The sequence below is a fragment of the Brachyhypopomus gauderio genome, chromosome 6 (assembly GCF_052324685.1).
Source record: "Brachyhypopomus gauderio isolate BG-103 chromosome 6, BGAUD_0.2, whole genome shotgun sequence".
NCBI lineage: Eukaryota > Metazoa > Chordata > Actinopteri > Gymnotiformes > Hypopomidae > Brachyhypopomus > Brachyhypopomus gauderio.
In genome coordinates this window covers 2,442,973-2,460,270 of record NC_135216.1, presented here as the reverse complement: position 1 = coordinate 2,460,270, position 17,298 = coordinate 2,442,973, and the positions used below count along the sequence as shown (strand labels likewise).

Below are 17,298 nucleotides of genomic sequence, written 5' to 3'. Positions count from 1 at the left end.
CAATTCCTGAGAGGATTACATGATGAGGTGTATGAAGTGTATATGCGTATTGCCCCAATGAAACCCAGACTCATGAGTTTTCGGGAACTCCAAGTCCATGTAGCAAACGCAGTAAGTGAGCAAAATCATAAACCAGAGTATGTGAAAAAGCGGGACGCTGATCTAGCGGAGTTGGCGGTTTTGGTAAAAAAACTGGCCCTGACACAGGAGGAGCATATTACCAGAATGGCAGCATTGGAGTCAAAAATTGCTGCCGCTCCCCATCCATCCAGTGCAGTGGCACCGAAGACTGGTGACAAGGCAGCCTTAGTGTGCTTCTGCTGTGGCGAAGCAGGGCATGTGGCTAGAGTGTGTAGAGCAGTGCTGACCAGTGATGACCAGCCTCAGGGAGGAAGACAAGCTAGCCAACAGTTAAACGCCTAGAGCCCGTGGTTGTAGGGGAGACTGCGGGCATGGTTCATGAGTCCCCCAAAGACAAGGAACATTCTCATGCTACTCCACTAATGAAGATATAATGCCCAATTATATACTTTCCCATACGGACATTCCCATAGAGGGTGCTGGGGGCCAACGGGTGCCTCACTTGGGCATCTTGCATATCAACCTCTCATTCCTGGAGAGGTCATACAAGGGAGTACCGGCCTTTGTTGTCCCAGTCTGCAGCTATAGAGCCTCAGTCCCGCTGCTGATAGGCACAAATATAATACGGGCTTCACAAGAACACCTGAAATCTGAATTTGGTAGGCAATACCTGTCAGTTGTACAGCAGTCTCATCCTGAGTGGTACTCCGCCCTTATGAAGATGGAGGGAGTGGAATCAGAGGAAGGGACTGTTAAGGTGGGGTCGGTGAGGTATATTGGACAGAGGGCAAAGGTCATTCCTGTGGGGAAAGAAGTTAATGTGATCGGTAGAGTCTTTGGGGGCCCTAAAAGACAGGAATACACTGCTCTTGTTGAGGGGTTATCTCCCCTAAGGCTCCCTGATGGCCTAGTTGTCGCTTGGGTCCTGGCAAATGTAAAAAAAAGGCTGCATTCCTGTTCATATAATGAATCTGTCTGGGCAACCTATGAGAATAAATCCGCACACCTCCATAGCTGAAGTCTCCCTCATAACACAAGTGTATGAGATGGGGGAAGAGGTGAGCACGGAGAGAATCAGCTCTCAGGCCCACACTCTCCAAACATGTCTGGCCCAAGACCAGTCCCAAAATGAGCCTGAGCAGGATATTGTGTCCTTATTAGACCTCAGCAATGCCTGCTTCGAGACAGATAATCAAGACCTGCAGATGATAGAGGTAGTAAAGCAGAATAGTGATGTGTTTTCCAAACATCATTTGGACTATGGGCACACGTCGGTCGTTAAGCATGAGATCCCCCTGGTGGACCCCAAGCCTTTCCGGCTACCCTACAGGAAAATACCTCCATCCCAGAACCAGGCAGTGAGGAAGGCCATCACAGAAATAAGTAAGAGCCCGTACGCATCTCCTATTGTGGTTGTCACAAAAAAAGATGGCTCCCTGAGAATATGCATGGACTACAGAAAACTGAACTCCTGCAGCGCCCGCGATGCTTTCCCTCTTCCTAGAGTTGAGGAGGCCCTGGAGGCCTTGGGGCAAGCTAGATATTTCTCCACATTAGATTTAACCTCTGGTTACTGGCAGGTAGAGGTGGCAGAGGCAGACAGGCACAAGACAGCATTCAGCACACCGATGGGTCTTTTCGAGGCAAATCGGATGCCGTTCGGGTTACACAATGCGCCATCGACGTTCCAAAGATTAATGACCTGCTGCTTTGGTGACCTCAACTTTGAAAACTTGCTCATCTATCTGGATGACATTGTTGTTTTCTCGAGAACCTTTGAGGAGCACCTGGAGAGGCTGCGGATGGTCTTTAACAGAATGAGGGAGTATGACCTAAAGTTGAAGCCTCAAAAGTGCCACCTGCTAAGAGAAGTGCACTACTTAGGCCATGTGGTGTGGGTCTCGATGCACCAGGCCAGCACTGAGTGGCACAACTGTCAATGTTTGACTTTGACATTCAGTATAGACAGAGAGGGTGTAATGCCAATGCAGACGGCTTATCACGAATACCAGAGAGTGAAGTAGCTGAGGCTCTGCACACATGCACGCAAAGAGTGGACACATCACCCCAGAGGTGGGCACAAGGGCAGGAGAATGCTGAAGTAGCCGCTGATGCCACGCAAAGAGACTGTAGTCCAAATGAGGCAATGAGCACTGCAAGCCAGTTTTGCAGTGTAGGTAGTGACGTCCTGCCAAGCATGACGAAACGAGATGAGGGTGGCTCATAGAACTGATCCTGGATTGGACCCATCTTGTACTACAAATCACAGTACACCAAGCAGAAACGTTTGTCAAGAAGCCAGAGCATTGAGCATGAGAGGCTTATTAGGAAGGAGTGGAAGAGACTCGTGGTGAAGGAAGGCATCCTGTATCGGCAGGTGGGGGACAGGCAGAGAGGATCCTTCTGCCAGTTAGTGCTGCCAGAGAAGTTCCATGGCTACATTAAGTCATCACTTCATGATGACTCAGGGCATTTTGGTGTGGAACGCACATTGGCTCTGGACAGAGAACGATTTTACTGGCAACAGATGTTCAATGATGTCAAGACATGGTGTGAACAATGCGAAAGATGCTGTCTAAGAGAAATCCAAAGGGGCATTTGAGAACATCCTGGTGGTAACAGACCACTTCTCTCGCTGGGCGCAGTCCTATCCTACCAAAGACCAAAGGGCAGTAACTGTAGCGAAGGTGTTGTGGAGGAACTTCTTCTGCAAGTTTGGGTTCCCAGCCAAGCTTCACGTAGATCAGGGGTGAAATTTTGAGAGTGCAGTGGTCAAAGAGATGTGCAGGCTGACAGGTACCCAAAAGACACCCACCTCCCTCTACCACCCACAGGGCAATGGGATGACAGAGAGGTTCAACCGTACCCTGATGGACCTGTTGGGCACACTTCCTCCCCAGTCCAAGGGGCAGTGGCATGAATACATTGATGCCCTGACCTATGCTTATAATTGTATATGTCATGACTCCACAGGCTACACACCTTACTATCTGATGTTTGGCTGACACCCACGGCTGCCTATTGACCTTGTGTTTGGATTGGCCTCAGCTACTGACTACTGTGAACACTCAGAGTATGCCAAGACGCTTCATGACAGCCTCAAATATGCTTGTGAGCAGACAGAAGCTGGCTGATCGATGGGAGCCGAAGCCCTACTTGGTCATAAAGAAACAGTCTGGAATACCCATGTATGTTGTTCGGTCAGAAGAAGGCTCTGTAGAGCGAGTGGTTCATCAGAATCTCAGGATTGTTCTGGCAGAAGTCAGAATGATACCCTCACTACGAGAGAGCCAGAGGAGACTATGACCCAAGAGGTCCGGACCTCACAAGAAACTAACGAGTGTACTGACAGTGGAGATGTTCCTCGCCGCAATCCCACAAGCAGGCGAGCCCCAATAGACTGTCGTATCAGCTGCATGTCCCTGGGGTAGAGACATTGGAGGACGAGATAGAGAGAGGACGGAAAATTTGGCCGCTAGCAAGAATGGGGAATGGCAGCAGCACTACATTGAATACACCACACACACACACACACACACACACACACCCACCCACACACACACACTTTAAGTAACTGATTTAAGTAACTCGGGGACCCAGGTTATGTTCTACCTACTGGAAGGTCTGCTACTTAGATGGCGGGGACGCCATCACCCAACGGAGGGGTGGGTGTAGCCGGCAGTCCCCCTCCTGGCCGCTAGGTTGCACTTTGCCCAGCCAGTAATAAATGGCTAACCGGAAAGTAAAGGCTCAATCTTGTGTTGTGCTGTGTGAAGATAAGATGTGAAGAGAAACATCCAACTAAATGTAATAGAGTAAACCATCCGTCTTCAGACATCTTTATTATTACTTTCTAAAGCTGTTTTGGTTCAATATAAAATATATTGTTGATTTGGAGATGTTTTGTATGGTATGCTTAGTGAATTACATTGAAAGTGTAGCACCAAGAGTCGTCACGTACAGCCACGGTGCTAATACGCTAATGTTCGTTATTCATGTTCCAAGGTTAAAACATTGCTGTATTATTCTATATTGAAAACTTGTAGTTCTGTGCAGTATTCTTGTGGTTAGCGAGCAGTCGGTGATGATGTGCATCTAGTGAGAATTCTGTAGTAAAAGCAGTCTTGTGTTGTACTGTGTGAAGGTGCCCGAGAGAAGTGATGCTGTGTTATTGCTGTGTGAAGAGAGAGATGGTCAGGTAATAAAACCGCTGTGACTGCACGGCGATTGAAAAGAATAGGGGAGACCGGGTATGGTTGTAAGATGGGGAGAGTTGTAACACCATCAGTTCCACCGATCACGGATAAGTTAGGAGTCATATGATCATTTCAGTATTTACCCAGTTCCTCCCTGATCCCACATGGTGAATGTCAAGGCTGTAAACAGGCACATGCAGATTCCATCTCGAAAAAATTTGATTTTGAGATGAGAAAGTAAATTTCTGAATCAAGACTATATTTTGTTTAGTACTTACACAATTGCAGATAAAACCATATGAATTATATTACATTAAACTGTAGTTTCTCAGGTAAATTGTGATGCATTGTTCTCCTGTTAATTTCAAATCACCTTGCTAATACAGCTAGTTAAACACTGGCTGACAGGGGTGGGGATGGTTGTAACACAGCTTTAAAACGTGTTACAGCCATCACCTTACATACAACTAAGAAAACTTTATTCATTTTTTTATAATTTTAAAGAAAGACTGACAGAGGTGTGCCTGCAAATGTTTTTAAAAGAAGCATCTGATGAGGCCACAAATAAGGGCAAGTCAGTCAGATCAGTTGCAAAGTCACATGGTATCTGCCATGTAACACACACACTCACACACACACATACACACATTGACGTTGGTTATTATTTTACCTACATGTTCTTTACACAGGTACATTGCATTAGTGTTCATTAAGCATATATATTGTTAAATAAGTTTGTTCTAGTACACTAATTTACACACCCACACACACACACACTTCTGAGTAAAACAGAAAGTGAATATGAGTTATGGTCAGTCACAGAGAGAGATACCTTGTTCTGGATTGTTATTTTATTTAAAAAAATATTTTTGAAGCATTTTGCATGGTGTGGCCTCTGTTTTTGCTTCTTTTGTCTAATTGTTACAACTTACCCCAGCATGTGTTACAATCTACCCCACTAGTGGGGTAGGTTGTAACAAGGGAACACCTCATTCATTCATTCATTCATTCATTATTAATGACCACACAACAAGTTGGTGGAATTTGCTTCCGGTACAGCATAACATACTCACATCTCTGTGTCCAAAAAAAAATTAAAAATGCATAAATACAAATACAATACACAGACATAGACAGACAATTCTTTCAGGTCGTACATGGATTTAGTGACCGTACAGCAGTTGGAAAGAAACTGTTTTTGAGTCTGACTGTAGCCTGACTGGACCTGTAGCGTCTTCCAGAAGGCATGCGTGTAAACAAGTGATATGCAGGGTGAGAGGGGTCTAGAGTGATCTTTTTGGCTCGTTGTATGATGCGTTTTTGATACAGTGTGTCTATGGATGGGAGGGTGTGGCCTGTGATTTTGGATGATTTATCTATTATACATTGTAGTTTTTTCCGTGAATGGTTATCCAGATTTCCGTACCATACTATTATGGATGAGGTAAGTATGCTTTGAATGATTCCTGTGTAAAACTGAAGGAGGATGTTCGGCTTGATTCTAAATTTTTTCAGTTGCCTGAGGAAAAATAGTCTTTTATTGGCTTTTTTGTATATTTGGTTTGAATGCTGTCTCCATTTGAGTGAACTACTGATGTATTGTAACGATCTGCGTAGCGCAGAACAGGGAGGCGGACACAAACGCTGAGGAGAGCGAGATTTAATCAAGGAAATTCCAAAGGCGGAGTCATAGTGGCAGGCAGGGGTCATAACGGGTGGGCAATCAGAACAAGAAATGTAGACAGGCATAACAACGCAAGGAAATAAACGGCACTAAGACAATGAACGAATACTCAAAACAAAACACGGGGAAAACGCATACAAACTAGAGCAACCAGGTACAGAGCACACGAAAGACAGAGCAGTAAACTTACGGACCATGGACACTGAACAAAACAACCGATAACTAGATCTGGGAGACACAGGGACTAATATACACAGAACTAACTGGGAACAGGTGAGAACAATGATGACAGGGGCGTGGTAGACAATAGGGAATTATCAAAACAAACGAGCAGGGCGGGACAAACGGGCAAGGAACACAGACACGAGGGAACCCAGAGTGACAGCTAGGAGAGGGGGCGTAGCCCTACGTGACAAGTATGTACCAAGGAATTTGAATGAGTCTGTGATAGGCTGAGTAGAGATGAGGATGGATGTTTTGTAAGTAGGTGAGCGTGAAAAATTAGTTTAGTTCCTGTGTTTTTGATGTATTAAGCTGTAGGTTATTGTTTTGGCACCAAGTGACTGCTTGGTTGACCTGTTCACGATAATGATATTCATTATTGTTACTGATGAGTCCAATTATTGTTGTATCGTCCGCATATTTAAGAATAGAGACTGAACTGTGAGTGGATGTGAGAGTGTTTGTGTAGAGTGAAAAGAGCCATGGTGAAAGAACACAACCCTGGGGGGCACCTGTACTTAGGGTGAGATTGGGATGAGAGGCTACCCATCCTGACTCTCTGTGTTCTTTGTGACAGGAAACTGTGAATCCAATAACATTAATATTAATTGATTGATTAATATCAATGTCCATGTCCATAAGTTTATTGAAGAGGATGACTGGGTTGATAGTATTGAAAGCGGAGCTGAAATCCACAAACAATATCCGGGCATAGGTGTTTGGGGATTCTAGGTGTTGCATAATCCTGTAGAGAGCCAGGTTAACTGTATCCTCCACGGATCTATTAGACCGGTAAGCAAACTGGTAACTATCCATTAGGTGAGAAGTAAGGTCTTTCAAGTGTGAGAGTATGATTCGTTCAAATGATTTCATAGCAACAGATGTAAGAGCGATAGGTCTATAATCATTAAGACAGGATATTTTGTTAGTTTGTATTTGACATCAACACACAACAGCTGTGATATTTCAATTGAAGTTTGAATTGGTGCCATTTGTAGTAAACAAATGGGTGTACTTTGTATAAAAGTTTGAGAAGTCTAGCTCAAAAATTCAGTGAGTTACAGGTGCTGAAGCAAAAAGAGTTACAACCATACCCGGTCTCCCCTACTTCTGGTGTCCAGTCTCCCTCCTTTTCCCCTACGACAACCAAAAAAAATACACAACGCAGAGCCAGCGGGAAACTCAAGGCGGACTGAGTGCACGGTGGTCAAGCGCAGGACACAACAGGTTACATTTCCATAAGGTAAACAAACTCTACAGACATACTTCTACAAATACGCGTTGCTCTCGGACACGGTTGGAAATATCGATAAGGTAGGAAAATTCGACAGAACAACAGGCCTTGGATTTCCAGGGATTGTATCTCAGCATTGCACTCTGTATCTTACTTCATTCAACATAAATCGAACAGACACGATGTAACCATGTAGGCTACTGCATTCACAATTTACAATAAATATTTGTAATCCATTATTTTTATCCAAATATCCATTATTTTTAATAACCATATGTTAACATGAACAGTCCTTAATCACATAACCATAACCCATAACCACAGCACCGTGGCCAGCTTGTCACGGAGCCGCTCCGGACCCCTACTTTTGGTCATGTGTTCATGTCATTTGAGTTTGATTACGCCCGTATATGTATTTCCATGGATGTGGATTGTAAGTGAACATGTTCAATGTATAATCTATCGAAATTGTTTAGAATTTCATCAGAAATATTTGGATACCTCTAATTCATTTGAGATGCTGTCTATTAACAAATGTATACAGACTGCCAGGGCCTTACTCAGAGTTTCTAAACCATTTCACCGATTTTGCAGCGAATTTATTGGTATGCAGTCACAAAATAATAATAGTAGGAGACTTTAACATACATTTTGATAATGCGGAGGATCCACTGACAAGGGCTTTTACTTCAATATTGAATTCTGTCGCCATTATACAAAATGTAGTAGGACCTACACATTATCGAAATCATACCCAAGATTTTATTTTAATGCTGGATATCGACGTAGATAATACTGTATAAATATACTCCCGCAAACCGCAGCAATCTCCGACCACTATCTAGTCCAATTTGAGCTTCATCTTAACCTAAATACTCACTCGTCTCCTCGGCAGTGTATAAAGCGCTTGATAAATTCATCAACAGCAACTTATTGAAAACCTCCCTGATTTAACTGCTTTAGCCCACTCGCCATCGGATCCAGAGGAGTTGGATAGTCTAACCGACTGATTAGAAAATACCTGCAGATCAGCTCTAGATAGAGTAGCTCCATTCAAATATAAAATAGCTAGATCTAAAAAGCTCGCCCTGTGGTACACTGACCAAACTAGAAACTTAAAACAAATAATAAGGCGCAGAACCTCAGATTCCTGTAAACCTCACTATTTATTGATTTCGTTGATAATAAAAAAAATAATATTAGACAAAATATAAAACCTTTAATTAGCAGTCCAACTGGTATGTCATCTGGTTTGGTCGATATTGATTTAAATTATTTTACATTAGGAGAAACGCTTAATGCTTTTCATTCACTCCCACAATCAGAATTAGAGAAAATTATTTCATCATTAAATTGTAGGCCTACTACTTGCACACTAGATTCGGTTCCCTCAAAATTATTAAAAGAGGTAATACCAGTTGTACAGTACAAGATGTTATTTTGCAGGGTAAAAACTTCATTACCAAGGGTTGGGACAAAACAAGAACCCTCCTCTGCCTTTATAAACAGTCTGGCTAGTGTTGGGTCCGCCCGCTGCAATACAGCAACATCACCAGAAACATGCACATCAGCCTCAGACAGGCTAGGGGGACCAACATCAGGCTCGTTCTGTAGGCTTGACTGGTCTACAAGGTCTAGCAGCGTCCTACGCTTAGCACATCTCTGCTCATGGGTGCATGCTGTCTCAACTAGGACATCCTCACCATAAAAAGGAAAATTAGCCATGTCAATGGGTTTAGCCTTAGCCATAGCTCTCGTTACCACACAGTTTAAAGCAGTTTTCCCTACCAGGTCTAACAATACAGGGAGGTCTTGACCTAACAGCACTGGGTATGGCAGTTTGGGGACCAGCCCCACCTTGAGCAAATACGTCTGACCATCTATTCTGACATACACCTCTGCTGTACTATGCTCACTTGTATCACCAGAACCAGAACCACCTCCACTACCAACACCATCAGCCCCAGGGTTGACAGTCCAGCACTCCGGCGTAGTGGAACCTCTTGGAGCCTTTGTGTGCAGTGACAAAGTTCTCTGCCAGGGTGGCAGCCTCTGCTGTTGTCGTCGAATTGCGTTCCTTGACCCAGGTCCTCACCTCTGGATTGAGAACGCGCAGATATTGTTCCAGCAACATGGTCTCCACGAGGGCCTCTTTGCTGCTGGTGTCGTACTTCACCCATTTACAAAATATCTTTCAGGCAAATGTACAGTTCTTGTGGCATTTGGTCTGGGCTGGTGGCAATTACTCTGAACCAGAGGTGGGGACTCGAGTCACATGACTTGGACTCGAGTCAGACTCGAGTCATTAATATTAAGACTTTTGACTTGACTTGAAAAAATATTCAGAGACTTAGACTTGACTTGGACTTTTACACCAATAACTTGGAACTTGAATTGGACTTGAACCTGTTTACTTGCAAAGACTTGATTTTTTTTACCCCAAATCTAAATTTTAAAACGCATATTAATATTTATAAAGTGCGCCCCATTAATTTCATTTCCGTCCTTCTGACGCAGACTGGCGTTACACCAGATTCTGTGACCGTCGAGTTTTGTGACCACAGGGGGCGCTATTTCACAGTTTCTGTTCAGAGGCACAAACGCTTTACGAATGCTACGTAAACTACGCTGATGCACTTTCTTTACTCGTTTTGTTAGTATCCACGAGCCAAAATATGACAGATGTTTATATTTACATTTATCGTCTCTTAATTACATAAATGTACTTAAACAAGATTTACCATCCCCTCACCATTGCAGCCAACAAAGAAATCATGAATGGGATGTACAGGTGAGCCTTTTTAACTAGGGTCACCAATTCTGACAGAAGCCATCAGAATATGTGACCCCACTGAATCTCCAGGTAACAATAGTAGCCTACACCGTGACCCCACAATAACAGAAAACAATGAAAAAATAACCCTAACCTTTTATTAGTCTATATTTAAACATTTTATCCAAATGTTTAGAATAACCATTCGTAATGACAGCATCTTGCTTACGATGAAGCTTGCTATTTTCTTGTAAAATGAAAACGAAACATTGTTTAAGTACATTTATGTAATTAAGAGAAGATAAAATGTAAATGATCTGTCATCTTTTGGCTGGCGGACACTAACAAAACGAGTAAAGAAACGCATCAGCGTAGCATTCGTAAAGCGTTGGTGCCTGTAAAAAAAAAAGACTCGAAAGGACTTGAAATTCTAAGTTTCAGACTTGGGACTTGACTTGACGGTTGCCTGTCTTGACTCGAGACTTGACTCGAGACTTGAGCATAAAGACTTGGACTTACTTGAGACTTGCAAAACACTGACTTGGTCCCACCTCTGCTCTGAACTGTGTGTGTCTACGTTTATTTCATATTTTTCCAAAATCCATGTTCAGGGTCCATCGCAATAAAGGCACTCCTGGCTTTGCTTGTTAAAAGTGATATCAAGTGGATTGCCCAGTCCTCCTTTGGCCACTTACAGCTTCTCGAATGTCATTAGATAATGGTCGATGTTGTCGGCCTCTTCCAGCTTTGGCATCCTCAGCTTATACGGCGTCCTACCTCCTCTGGTGGTGTCTGCAGCTGGTTCTGGTGTTGCACTGCATGAAGGAGCAGGAGTGTTCACCCTCTCTCTCACGTTCTCCACATCCAGCTGGAGCTGGGTTACCTGGTGGGTAAGGACACAATACCGCTGGGCTTGCCGTGCAGCCTCTTTCTCCAGTTTCTCGTCTCTGGCTCGCTGCACCATCATGAAGGACTCAAACATTCTTGCCAGCCGGTCCAGGGAAGACTCATCCCTCATCTCTGCATTGGCCGTGGCTCTTGCTGCTGCTGTCGCCTCTGCATCACCCCCGACTGCTGCTGGCTCTGCTGCTACTGATGCCTCCACATTTGTTTTGCTATTTGCCTTCCTGGTCGCCATCTTTGTCGTCATTGTCACAGAGGAGCCGTGACGCTTACGCCAGCGCACAACACCCAGCCATTCACGCAAGCACACCGGCGCAGAGGCAGCTATCTGCCGGCATTTTAAAAACTTAAGTTGACCTACTGCATGAGTTGCACAGCATTTACACTCCCGTTTAAGCATTCCACATCTCACCATTTGCCATAGCACTTAATTTGCATTTGTTACAGTGTGCAGGGAGGCCTACCGCCATTTTGTACCATTTGTTTGTTTCTACTTCACCACTCACGTTTTCAATACGCTTCATAGTCCTAAACATTCATTCATCTGTTTAAAACTTAGTATCTGTAACAGTAATAAACACACTTACACACAGGTCCGTTTTTGGAAGTTTAATGGTTTTAGCAATCTTTACAAACACCACAGGTTCTATAGACTCACCAGCACGCCAAACACTTTCTTTTCGGACGAAACCGAGGGACTGGTCCACTCTTTAATTATTAGGGGGGGGGTCAGTGCGCTCTGGGTGGCGCGGACTATTTTAGCAGGGGTGTTTTAATGAGTTTGGGGAAAATGTATTTTATAAAGTGTAGTGGGGGTTTTTCATTAGTGAAAATTATTTTGGGTGTTTATGTATTTTGTGTTTATTCTTTTCATTTGTCATTTTTCATTTAAAATGTGGTTATTTAATTGATTGATTTACTTGTCCAATGGGCCCATCTGTAGGGAGGGGCTATGGGTATAGAAGCCCAGGAGAGGCTAGTGATGGGCAAATGAAGCCTCTTGAAGCAATGAAGCTTTCCAACCCTTTGCTTTGCAAAAAGGTTCATTACTCGAGGCTTCATTCATCACTCACTAGTGACATCTGCTGGTGAAACTAACAGCTTCGTCATTCAGTTGGATCATACTTTCAAATAATTGTAAATGCAATATTGTCACAAAGTTTCAATCAAACTCATGTTTAGTAACAGGAGAATCAATTAAATCATGTTTTAATTATTAAAATGATTTGTAGCCAATCTAATCCTTGACCATTAGTGGTTGTGTTGGGTTTTCTTGTATGTCACATGGACTTATTTGACAATGAAGATATGTTGTACTTTACTATATTGGGAATTGAGTGATTGTTGAGGCAGACTGAATATTTTGAGTTAGAAAATGATAAAAAAAAAAAACAGAATGTGTTTAAAATAATTGCTTCTTGGGGGTTCTAGATCTGGTTTGGCAGTCATGGCCTGGTGGTTAGGGAAGGGGAAGTGGTTAGGGAATTGGTCTTGTAACCGGAGGGTCGTGGGTTCGATCCCCAGACCTGAGGCCATGACTGAGGTGCCCCTTAACCCCCAATTGCTCACTTATATAAAAATGAGATAAAATGTAAGTCGCTCTGGATAAGGGCGTCTGCCAAACGTAAAATGTTTTTAACATTACAAATAAGGTTTGCCTCTTCCAATGGTTTTTAGTCTGTTTTTGATGTGTGAATCTGATATACATCCTGATCAAACAAAAAAAGAATTTAGAACGTTCCAGATTTTAAATTTAACCACCTACTACAACCCACGAAGCAACAGGGTTCATAGCGCTTTTATTTTGAAAAACGATACGCAAAATGAAGCAATGACGTGGCCGATGTAATGCGAGGCCTCGTTTGTTGCTGATCACGTGATTTTGCTCAATATGACACAAGCTCCGAAGCGGGGCTTCATCGGACACGCCCCTTTTTACTCGGTACACGCTTCGAAGCCTAGCTTCAGATGTCCCATCACTAGGAGAGGCTCCAGAGCAGGAGTTGAGGTGTAGATGGTATGGTATATGGTACTGTGACTTGGCTGTGTAGAAGTGATGTTCAGGATCATTCATTTTGATGTAGCCTGGCAAACTTGAAGCCTGTTTATTTTTGGATTTAGATATTTTGTTTGCTTAGTTTGTTCTGCAACTTTATTTTGTTTTTTCAACTTTATTTTGGGCTATACTTGCACTGTTTGAAGAAAAGTGGTCAAAAAGGAAAAAATAAAATAAAATGCGCATTATTTTGGGGAAGTAAGCTCCATTGCATCTCTCTGTCCACTCCACTGCCGTCTGCCACTCCAGATCATCATTATCTCTGCCACTCCAGATCATCATTATCTCTGCCACTCCATATCATCATTATATCTGCCACTCCATATCATCATTATCTCTGCCACTCCATATCATCATTATCTCTGCCACTCCAGATCATCATTATCTCTGCCACTCCAGATCATCATTATCTCTGCCACTCCATATCATCATTATCTCTGCCACTCCATATCATCATTATCTCTGCCACTCCATATCATCATTATATCTGCCACTCCATATCATCATTATCTCTGCCACTTCAGATCATCATTATCTCTGCCACTCCATATCATCATTATCTCTGCCACTCCAGATCATCATTATCTCTGCCACTCCATATCATCATTATCTCTGCCACTCCAGATCATCATTATCTCTGCCACTCCAGATCATCATTATCTCTGCCACTTCATATCGTTATTATCTCTGCCACTCCATATCCCATTTCTGACACGACAGAAAAATGTTCAAAATGCTGCAACAAGTGTTCTGACTAGAACTAGAATATTTGATCATATCAGTCCAGTCCTATCAGCCCTGCATTGGCTCCCAGCTAAATTCCATATTGATTTTAAAATTATTTTATTGACTTATAAAGCACTGGACGGGTTTGCTCCAGGAACTTATTTCATATGATGAGCCCCTACGTCCACTAAGATCACAAGGTGCTGGCTTTTTATTAGTTCCAACAATTAATAAGGTAACAGCAGGGGGAAGAGCCTTTTCTTGTAAGGCCCCCCAGCTTTGGAATAACCTTCCAGAATGCGTCTGGGAATCTGACACAGTCTGACAAAGTTTGTTGACAGTGCAGTGGATGGATGCCAATGTCTCAGAATGCTCCCAAGTCTATGTTACCTTCTGTTTCTGCCTTTTTCAGCTAGGCTGTAATTTAATTTAAAGCCGGAGTTACTGCCACACTCCAGAAATGTTTATAATCTCATCTGTCCTGTATATGTCCTCATACAGAGCTAATTTTCCCTGTTTTATCTTCTCCACATGGCTGCCCGCCTACTCGAGGAACACTGAGATGAGGAGAGACAAGCCTTTCCAGAGATCCATCCTGGGCCGGCCACCTCCTGCCTAACCAGATATGATGGAGGATCAACCCACTGCCCTGGGTTATCCCAGTGTGGATGAAGGATAAACCCACTACCCTGGGCCCTCTCACTGCCCTGAATTCTCATACCAACCATCAAGATGTTTAGGACTAAACAGGAATTACATAAAGGACTCCTGTATAACATTACCAACCATCAAGACATTTGGGACTGAACAGGAATTACATAAAGAACTCATGTTTATAAATTCACACCAAGATGGACTTTATTTATACTTCACATCCTTTCCTTTTTTCTCTCTCTCTTTAAATTGTTGTCATGGTGACCGGCGTCGGCCAGAGGAGGATGGGTTCCCCCCTCGAGTCTTGGTTCGTCTCAAGGTTTCTTCCTCATGCCCTTAGGGAGTTTTTCCTTGCCACTGTCACCCTTGGCTTGCTCACTGGGGGCTTGGACTCGGACACTTGTAAAGCTGCTTTGTGACAACAACTGTTGTAAAAAGCGATATATAAATATATTTGATTTGATTTGATGTTCATTGGTCTCACCTGTGGCTCATCTCGTGATCACTGGGGATTGTGTAGTTCATCTATTCAATGTGCAATCTCGCAATGTCCCGTGCTCGTCTTTGTCAGAAGCCTGTGTACGTTTTTGTGTTGTCAGAGTGCTGTGCGCTATCTGTGCTGGACTTTACCGTGTGTTGATTAAATGTGTGTGTATTTCACCCATACTTGCCTCGTTGTGCCTGCCTCCCTCACAATCACACAGCTGAGTGTGTCCTTATGTGCTATCATTAGCCAGTTCTGCTACTGATGAACCAATTGGTATTGAGACAAGCCAATTGCTGAGAATAATCACTGCCATTTTCCCTATTGTAATGTAAGGTCACAATGCATCTGCAGTGGCAGTCTGTTTGATATTAGTTCCTCCAGACTGAATGAGCATGCTTGTTATTGGTTGACTGTTGGCAAGGCTGACATTATAAGCAGGCAGGGTTAGTTTAAAACATCCGGTGAGTTGTTAATTGGTCCACAGAATGTCAAAATGGGGCCATTAGTCAGAACTGATAGATTGTGTATCCATATCCACATGTACTCCATTGTCTCTTGGCAAAGGTTGTCTATAGCACATACGCTGCTGATGCTTATCTATGCGATTGGAAAAGAAAAACAACAAACGAGGAACTAAGGAGCCTACATGTGAATGTGTGAGACGAGAGAGAGAAAGACAGAGAGGAGCAAAACCATAATTTTCCAATTACATGTAACAGATCTCAGGGAAACACATCACACTTCACACAAGCATTAGACACCTGTGCAGATTTTAATTACGTAGGACTGAAACATCAATCCAGCAGTCAATGACCTGAGAGAGAAAGCATGCAGGGAATTCTATGCAATCAAACGCCAAATTCACATTCAAAAACCAATTACGATTTGGCTCAAAATATTCATATTCCAGAACTGATTCTGCTGTAAGGTTGTAAGTCCACAGGAAGCCACACATAATGCTAGTAAAGCTGAACTAGGGCCACTATTACTCATAATTCAAAAAAGGATTATAAAATTCTAGCTAAATCTATAAAAAATTCTAGGTAAATCCCACTACAAATCCCTGCGATGCAAAGAGCTAAGCAAAGAAAAGAGTCCCCTCACACAGCTGGTCCTGATGCTGGATTCATTAACACCAACAGAATGAATGAATTAAAGCATGAATCTTTCAACTTGTATAGCGCCTTTCTAGAACCCAAGGTCGCTTTACAATTTTAATACAACTCTTACACAACCAATCACACACCGGCGAGAAGTGGCAGCCATTTGCGCACAGCGTACTCTTTACCAGGATCCACAGCCCCCTGGGGGACTGAATGGGGTGCAGGAAGGGGAGAGAGAGGACAGACCCTAGTGACAGAGCACCATCCACCACTGGGCATACAAGCATACACACTCAGACAACTGCTTTTGAATGGACATGAGGAGACATAGACATACACTCAGGGAGAATTTTGTCAGGGAATCAGGGAATGCCAATTTACCTAACCTCCATGTTTTTGGACCATGGGAGGAAACCGGAGACCCCGGAGCAAACCCACGCAGACACGGGGAGAACATGGAAACTCCACTCACTCCACTCACTGTGCTTTCTCACTGGACGTACTTGGTCAAATGTTTCACTTTCACAAAATTAAAGATGATTCACCACCAACTTTATGTGTGTATGGGCAACCTGTCTGCCTGTCAGCTAGGCAACCTGTCTGCGACAAAGTCAAATCAAAGTCAAAGTCAAATTTATTTATATAGCGCTTTTTACAACACGTTGTCACAAAGCAGCTTTACAATTGTATGGATCCAGATGAACAAGCCAGAGGCGACAGTGGCAAGGAAAAACTCCCTATGATGGTGGGGAATAGGAAGAAACCTTGGGAGGACCAAGACTAAACATGCCACAACATGAGGGTCAGTGAGTATTACACTCAAAGGGGACACACAGACTCTATTGCCATGTTTGGTAACACCTTTAGGTATTTATCTAGGCCTACAGGTAGGCCTAATTGTTATTTCGTCATCTTCCCATTTCATTATTTATTCTCCTTTCATTTCACTTCTATACCTTTCTCATCTTGACTTATTTCAAGTATTATTTCATACTAATTACAGTTCTTTTCAGTTTAAAGATTATAACAAAATTCTTAATTTCTTTAATTGCAATGGTTCATTCAAGGTGTACTGTAATACTGCTCTGACAATACTGTAATTAAATATGGCCATGGCAATAAAGCTTACTGAAATGAAAATGGAGAGAGAGAGAGAGAGAGAGAGAGAGAGAGAGAGAG

The 17,298-nt window shown here is 43.1% G+C and overlaps 1 protein-coding gene and 1 long non-coding RNA gene across 3 annotated transcripts in view; one reads left to right on the top strand and one right to left on the bottom strand.

Annotated features, from left to right (window-relative positions):
• The window catches only part of chrna11 (cholinergic receptor, nicotinic, alpha 11), a 114,765-nt gene that overhangs the window by 5,948 nt on the left and 91,519 nt on the right, over positions 1-17,298 (bottom strand). The window lies entirely within an intron of this gene.
• On the top strand, positions 4,734-15,195 carry LOC143516493 (uncharacterized). The gene is made up of 2 exons (XR_013131705.1): positions 4,734-12,068; positions 13,082-15,195. It is a non-coding gene; the product is annotated as an uncharacterized LOC143516493 (long non-coding RNA).